This window comes from Pinus tabuliformis, chromosome X, assembly GCF_031772625.1.
Source record: "Pinus tabuliformis cultivar Carrire ecotype Pingquan chromosome X, CPIR1, whole genome shotgun sequence".
Classification (NCBI taxonomy): domain Eukaryota; kingdom Viridiplantae; phylum Streptophyta; class Pinopsida; order Pinales; family Pinaceae; genus Pinus; species Pinus tabuliformis.
Window position 1 is genome coordinate 214,496,431 of NC_142308.1, and position 8,856 is coordinate 214,505,286.

Consider the following 8,856-nt stretch of genomic DNA (forward strand, 5'->3'; position numbering starts at 1 on the left):
AATTTTTTTTACCATACATAATTGGGGGATCCATTGACAGAGGTGGGCCATGCTAGTCGGACCATTTCTGCAAAGCCACTCTTTTCATTCCACAACAGGCTGAATCTAAAAGGGATTGGACCCAAATTTTCTTCCTCCTCTAACATTAGCCGGATGGGTTTGTGATCCGAGGTAAGCTTGGGAAGAATGGATGATGAGATTAGCCTCCTTTCCATCAACATTGTGCTTTGAACCAAGGACCTGTCCAATCTGGTGGATATGTGGTCTTCCCCTGTCTTGTTATTGGTCAAGGTGTAGAGCCTTTTTCTTGGTTTAAAATCTAGTAGGTCCCATTGTTGTATCATGTCTTCTATTACATAGATCATCTGATCCTTGTTGGTCCTGACCCCTCTCTTTTCTTTTTCATTCATCACTAGATTTAGATCTCCAGCTATGATTATGTTGTTTGGGGTATTCAGTTCCAGAATCTCATTTAATGTTTTCCAACAGTCTTTCTTTTCATAATACAATACCCGTACATATAAATTGAATAATGCAATGGTTAACTTACTTTCTATGTGCTTCAGCTCTGTGAAGCTCCAGTGTTGTGTGTTGTGGGAGTTGACAAGCCTGAACTGGTCTCCCTTCCACAGGGTTGTTATTACACCGGAAGAGCCTCTTGCACTTATTGCTTTTCCTACGTTCTTCTACCATTTCTTTTTGTTGATCTCTAGAAGGACCTCCCCTTCTATCTTTGTCTCTTGGAGCATTAGGATGTTTGCTGGTTCCGCTTTTAGTAGATCTTTGACTGCTTCAATTTTCATCGGGTTCCCCAGCCCTCTGCAATTCCAAGAGACGATTTTCATTACTTACTGTTAGGGGTGGTTGGGCCTCCTCCTTTTGGTGGCCTTGTCCTTGTACTTCTACCGAATAACATTTCTATAGTAGGTTGACTTCCTTGAGTCTTTTGCCTTTCAGCTTCTTCCTCCCTTGCTTCTCCGCGGGACTTTCTTCCCACTCTTTTGGTAGGCCTTTCTAAGATCTCATCCTCCGATGAGCTTGGTGATTCATGTACTTTCTTTCTTGCTATTTCGGCATAAGAGGGGGAGGGGACTACTTTGGGGGTTCCCTCATTTTGCCCTTGCTCCTCTGTTCCTTTCCTGTTAGGAGGGGATTTGGGTTGTTCACTACAGTCCTTATTTACTTCCAGCGCTTCTCCGGCCTTACTGGGCTCTGCATATTGAGATCTTGATTTTGACATGGGGTTGGAGTTCCCATCTTTTTGTTCCTAACCCATTGGCCCAGGGTTGTTTTCCTTTGTTATTCCTTTGCTTCTAGGTTTTGTTGTCCCTGCTTTTTGCACTGTGGTCCCTTGTTCTACTTTCTCGCTCTCTTATGCTTCCTTTTTTTGCAATGTCTTGCGAAATGGCCATAGCCGTGACAGTGCCAGCATTTGAAGGGTAATTTCTCATAGTCTAGCTCTTGGATGTGCGTCCAGTCTGCCGCAGTAAGTTTAATTTCCTCTGGCAGCCCTACTTCCAGATCAACCTCCACACAGATCTGTGCGCATGAGTACTGATCCTTTCGCACTGCTTGATCAATATACCTTCCAAGCGAATTGCCGATAGCTTGCAATGATTTTTTATTCCAGCAATGTAAAGGAAGATGAGGTAGGCGGACCCAAACTGGAACGGCAGACGACACATCCTGGGCTGGGTCGAAATCAGGGGTCCATTTGTTCAGGTATAAACCCTAAGGCCCCATGAAGTATGGGCCGTTTCTGAAGATGAGATTTTTATCCTCAGAGCTTTCAAACACGAATACATAGAATCCTTTTCCTACAAAGTGGCTCTTGATTCCTTCTGATATGAGTGGCGTCCAATTCCTTTTCACCCAAGCTTCAACGAATTTGGGAGAAGGCCAAAGCCTGGTAAACTATGCTATGAGCCCCCTGTCTGCAAGATTGACTGTTGATCTACATGTTTCTACAATTGGAAATTCCATGATTGGGATGCAGTCTAGCTTTTTGACGAATTTTTGCTGAGTCTCGAACAGTGGTCTCTTGAGAGATCTGGCGATGAGCTTCTTGAATGCGAGGAGTTCGAGCAGGGGGGGGGGGGGATCAGCACCCCCGCCGCCCTCCATTGGATCTGCAAACCTATGAAGAGGTCTCTGTGGCGGCGCTGTCTAGGTCACGGGCTACGCAGCACAGTACAGCAAAAAATAAATAAATAAATAAATAATAATAAATAAATAATAATAATAAAATAATAAAATAAAATAAATAATAATAATAATAATAATGAGGAGGAGGAAGATGTTACTCAAGCACATGAAGAAGAATAAAAAAATGAAGAGCATTCAGTTAATGTGTCATGGGATGTTTCAAAAGAAACAAACGGTGAAAACGGAGATGATGAGATGGAGGAAACTAATATAGCCCTCAATCCAAATACTCAAACCCCTGCAAGAAAAAAACATCAATAGATAGGTATCTTCTAATTCAAATAAAAATGTTCATAGATAAACATTAGAATATGATTGAGTTGAAGACATGAACAAAACAAAGGATAGTATCTCTTTGTATGAATTGGCTAAGCTAACATAATTTAAATCTCTAGAAGCTATCTCCACCAGCAATCCTACAATAAATGTTCAACATTATTCTTCAAAGAAACTCTAATTGGAGATAAGTCTACCTCACACACTCTACTTTTTCTATTAAATTTTGAAATATGTAACCGAAATGTTCATAATTATTTGGTTGACTCGGGTGCTTCCTCTAATGTCCTGCCATCCTTTGTCACTAAGAAATTAAATTTAGAACCCTAGAAATCATCTACTCAAATTGTAAAATTGGATCGGTCTACAGTTAGTGTCTTAATATAGGTCAAAGAATTATTAGTCAGACTTGCTCTAATCAATGTAATTATTTCATACATTCTTGAATCTTATGCCTTATTATAAGTAGAGATTGGTCACAAAATCTAAACGGATATTTTTCAACTGATTAGTCACGTCTTTGGTTACTATGGAAACGAAAACCTAATATGATCAAGGTTGAATGTGAAGGCCACATGAAGCATATTGGTACTTATCTTATCTCAAATGAACCCATAATGTTCAATCAATCTCCACTTGGTAATCACTCTTGTTATTATTATTTCGATAATTTTCCTTTAGAAATCTCTCCTATTAATGAATATAGTGTTGATAATTTGAATTTTGTGATTAATGACAATACTAATTCCCCATGTCAGGTTTCAATTCCTGTAAACAATTATATAAATAGAAATTGTTGGCTATTATATTTTGATGGTTCCAAATCAATTGAACGTGCAGGCGTCGGATACATATTACGAAACCCTCAAGGTACAAAATTATTGTTAGTATGTAGATTATATTTTGATTGTAGTAATAATGTATTTGAGTATGAATTGTTAATCCAAGCTCTCAAAAAAACAACTTATTTAAAAGTTAAGAAATTAAAAGCCATTGGTTACTTTGAAATTATTGTCAAACAAGTTAATAAAGAAATTCATTTTGTTTCTAACCATTTGAAAAACTATAGAAAATTAGTTTTACATTTAATTCAAAAACTTTAGTAGTTTGGAATAACCTTTGTACCTCGATCACATAATATAGATGTTGATTTGCTAGAAAATGTGGTGTTAAAATTGCTCCTTCTAGAAACAAATTCACCAAAGGAATTCTTTCTGGAGATTATTTTCCACCCATCAATGCTTAATAATGTTACCAATCTTAGGGTGTTTGTCGATGATGCCAAAATAATTTATTTCCTCAAACTTAAGGATACATTTCAGGGTTCCATGATTGAAAAAGGTTAGCATGATCTACTACTGAATGCAAATGTTTCAAATGAGAATGAACAAGAAAATCTCATAACAAAATCAATAGTACATTTGGAAAACCTTTTTGATTTTTAGGAAAGATTCAAAGGGAGAGAAAACTATAAAACACATATTTCCTCTATGAAATATGAAATCATCAATTTAGGAATTTAACAAAAACCACAAATATCAATCTAGGAAATGATTGATTTCCTGTCAAATGAGTGAGATTTATAAAACTTTATAAAGAATTTAAAGATATGTTTTTCTTGACTTATCATGAGCTTAAATTTTATGATATGAAAATCATTCAACGTGTCATTCCCATAAAGCTAGACTCCAAGCCAGTTCAGTAGAAACTTGGGAAGATACACCCTAAACTCGAAACCCAGATCAAAGAAGAATTGAACAAATTATTAAATACCAAAATTATTTTTCCAATTATAATTTCGTAGTGGGTAGATAACCTTATTTCGATTAGAAAGAAAAATGGAGACATTGGGAATTGTATAGATTTCAAAAATCTTAATAAAGCATGAGAAAATGACAATTACCTTATTCCATATATGGAACGAATCCTACAGTCGGTTTCCAAATCCAAGATATTTTCCTTGCTCAATGGTTTTCCAAGTTACAATTACATCTAGTTTCACTAGCTGACCAAATTAAAATTACTTTTAGGACAAAACAAGGAACATTTTCTTACAAAAAAATTCCATTCGTTCTAATCAATGTTGAAGCTACTTTTCAAAGAGCCATGGATATCAATTTCAAAGGATTAATCAATAAATCAATGATTGTTTACTTAGATGATATTATCTTACATTCCAAAAGCAGTGAAGACCATGTGGAGCATTTAAGACAATTTTTTCATATATTTAGGAAGTATGCCATTTCATTAAATCCTATTAATGAAAACTATTAGGTTTTGAGGTATTGAAAGATGGTATAATAATCAACCTTGATTATGTTCAATCAATTTTATAAATCTATTTTCCTCATAATAAGAAGTGTATGCAGTCATTTTTACGAAATATTAATTTTGTAAGCATATTCATTCATAGCTTTGTTGAAATCGTTAAACCAATGAAAGACATGATAAAAAAGATAACGTGTTTAAATGGATTGATATAGAAAAGAATGCATGCAAAACCATTAAACAATATATTTTTGAAGCACCTTCTTTAATTAGTTCTAATTTTGATAAGGAGTTTATCCTGTATACATTTGCTTCTAAAGTCTTTTTATGTAGTTGTCTTAACTCAAAAGAATGCAGAAAATGTAGAAGTTTTGATATCTTTTATGAGTTCAAGGTTGCATGGAGAAGAGTTAAAATATCCTGACATTGATAAACACGCGCCCATCATATATAAGCTAGTAAAGCACCTTTTTCCTTATCTATTGAAAGCTCACACTAAAGTTATTGTGCCCCATCCTACCATTAGAAATATATTAGTACAAAAATGCCTAGGAGAGAAGCAAGAAAATTGGATAAACATGCTTCAAGAATATGACATGGAGATCAAGCCTTCAAGATTGGTCCTAGACAAGGGTTATCTAAGTTCTCAGTAGAATCTCAAGACTCTCAAAATAATCAAGAAGAAGGTTAGTATAATAAGTATGAGGTAAGTCTCCAAGAATCCCTTTTATGTTCCTATACTAGTTGATTCCTAGTATTATGAAATCAAATATTTTCTTTTGAATAACACTACTCCTAAATAACTAGCCCCAAAGAAGAAAAGAGATTTTAGATTAAAATGTGCTAGATATCAAGTAATTGATGGAGTGTTTTTCAAGAAAGATTATGAGAATCTATTACTGAGATTTCTCACAAAGAATGATGTAGAAAAGATTCAAGCTAAGATGCATGATGGTCCAGCTAGAGGTCATTTCGGAGGAGAAACTACTGCACACAAGATCCTATGTATGGGGTATTCTTGGCCTTCACTATTCAAAGAGGCTTATTCATACACTAAAAAATGCAAATTATGGCAGCCTTTTTCTAGGAAAGAAAAGAGACATGCCCTATCCCTACAACCAATCACAACAAAAGGTACTTTTGAATATTAGAGATTAGAAATCATCATTGGAATTACTCTTAATTCTTTTTTTTATTATAGTGGAATCGGCAACAGGGGCAGCCTCATGACTCGCGTTACACGGGGTTGATTCTGACCGCTACCTCTATAACCACTGGGAGTTGCGCCTGCCCCTCTATACAACTCCAGGATAAGTCTGGGGGATTTGAACTCGTGACCTTCAGTATGGAGCCCACCTTTCTAACAAACTTCACCGCATTGTGATTACCAACTCGTCTACCCCCTAGGGGCTGGAATTACTCTAAATTCATCTTAACAACATAAATGTATTCTTACCATGACAGACTATTTCACTATGTGGACAAAAGTTGTCCCACTTAAAAATATTAATGATGATCAAGTGATTTATATCCTAGAACAACAAATTATTTCCAGGTTCAATGTTCCATGTGTCTTATTTTTTATAATGCATCTTATTTCTTGTCTCTAAATTTATCTAAATATGTTATGGACAAAGGACCTATCACAGTTAAATATTCTACAAATTATCACCCTCATCGAAATGATTTAACGCAATCAACTAAAAGGAACCTTATCTAAATCCTTAAAATGAGAATACTTGACCATCAAAAGAACTGGCATAAGCAGTTACCCATTGCACTTTAGGAAGACCAAGTGACACCTAAGAAGTCATTTGGAAACCCTCCTTATTTCCTTGTTTATGACAAGGAAGCCATCCTACCTCCCAATATTTTCCTCCCATCAATGCAATTAGTTCAATCAATAAATGAAGAGACAATTACGGATATTGAAGAAAGAATCCATACCCTATTGAAATTAGAGGATGAGAGAGAGAAAACTAAAACCAAGTTCCATATTCATCAACAAGTTATCAAATGTTGGTTTGAAAAATGTTCAACCACTGAAAGAGACTTTAGTATTTGTGATCTAATATTAAAGTGGAACAAAATCCATGAGGAAAAAGGTAAACATACCAAATTTCAGCATATTTGGCTTGGACCATTTCATTTTTTGCGAAATTAGGCCCTTCCATATATATTTTACAAACTTTAGAAGGAGAGGTTGAAAGCCTCCCTATGAATGGTCAAATTTTAAAGAAATAATTTTCTTAAATGATATAATTGGCTTTGTAAATATGTAAATGTTTTCCATTTCAATTTGAATTTTTAATGTTTTTGCAGTTTCAAAATTTGTAAATATTGTTTGAACTTTTCCATTTGTTATCATTGAAAAAGACTAGTTATATCTAAATTTTTTCCCTTATTAACATAAAATCTTTTACTACGAATAACAATTAAAATAAATCTATGAATAATTGATATTATTATTAAAAGTTGTTATTAGGTTGGAAAATATTATTCTTATATTCTCTATAAGAGTTATATATATATATATATATATATATATATATATATAAAGAATGGAAAAGTATCGAGTTAGAATTCTTAATACATCAAAACAATTGCTTGTCAAAGTATATCTCGTACTAGCCTGCTTCCTCTTGCCTAAATTGTAAACAAAAGTAATTTCAAATATTATCTTAAATCTAAAATGTGATCTTAAAATCACATAAAAGGAATTTGAAAGAACTATAATGTGTGGGAAGTACAAGTAAACTCGTAAGGACTATGGAAAATCTCTAGTAGTGAGGCCATGTTTGTATGGTACTAAGGAACCTTCATTGGGGCTACGGACGCTCACAGGAAGCTAAGCAATGTCAAGTTAGAGAGATATGAGGATCAAATTCTTGCAATATATCTTACTGGATGGTTAAGGTTTGAACTTAACAAGTCAAATTCAAAATCAGTTTAAAAGTAAAATAATTAACAAATTAGCTCTTGGAGAAATATTGGACCAAGTATCAATACTCTTAATGATAGACTTATCTTTTAAAATATCATGCATTCTAATCCATACTTATAATTGTTTGGAGACTATTTATTAAGAGTTTATTTGAATTAATATTATTTATCAGAGATAATCGGTTCCTCGCTGCATGTCATAATTTGTTGTCATGTATACAACAACACCCCATTTGTTTGAAAAATAAATAGAGACCCTATTTAATTTTTTTATTTTCACTTACTTATTGTCTTATGTATAATATGACAAGGCCACCTTTTTTTCATTTTTTTCCAAAATCATATGTTTCTCTTTAAAATCATGTAAAGCTTGTAAAATTTGTGTTTAAAGTTAAAGGATGATAATGGTCAATCTGCCCCATCCAACATCTTCCCTGCTCATCAAGGTGATGTTCCTTTACCTCCCTAGATGTTGGAATGGTTGGATTTCCCATGTTTTTATCTTTTCACTGAATTTTGGAAACATTGTTGTAATTTACTCAATTTAATTATGTTTTAAGTCTGCCCCCAGATCCATCCATTTGGGCCAATGATAAACATGGATTTTCATAACTTAATTTCCTCTCTAATGCCTAGATATTTGGGCATCTAACAATCAGGTCCAAGATGGTTGTATACTATATTTACCACTTTCGCTCACCAGATCATCATATTTCCTACCTTAATCCACCATTTGAATGAACAAAAAAACTTTCTACAATTCACACACCAGATGAATGGATCCCAAAATAATTTCATTTTAACAATGATATAAGCTAATCAAATTAATTAACCTACGATTAGTGTCAATCCACCATATGGCCTCCTTTGGTAAATGTTACTTGTTTCATTCATCAGACCCCAAATACTCAAATCTTATTATTAAAACATATGGGAAATGAGATAATTAAACCAAAGTTTAATCATGATTTAGTTTTAAATCATTTTTCCCCGACTTTTGTTATAGCTAATGTGTTGCACTATTATCTTAATCCATTGAGTTATCATATTTTTTAAATATGTATGTGAAGGGTTAATGAAAAAGAAGGGAAGATCAAGACAAATTCAACAAAATTTCGAAGTGAATTCAATTCCATTGGATAAGGTCCAACTCATAGCCAATTT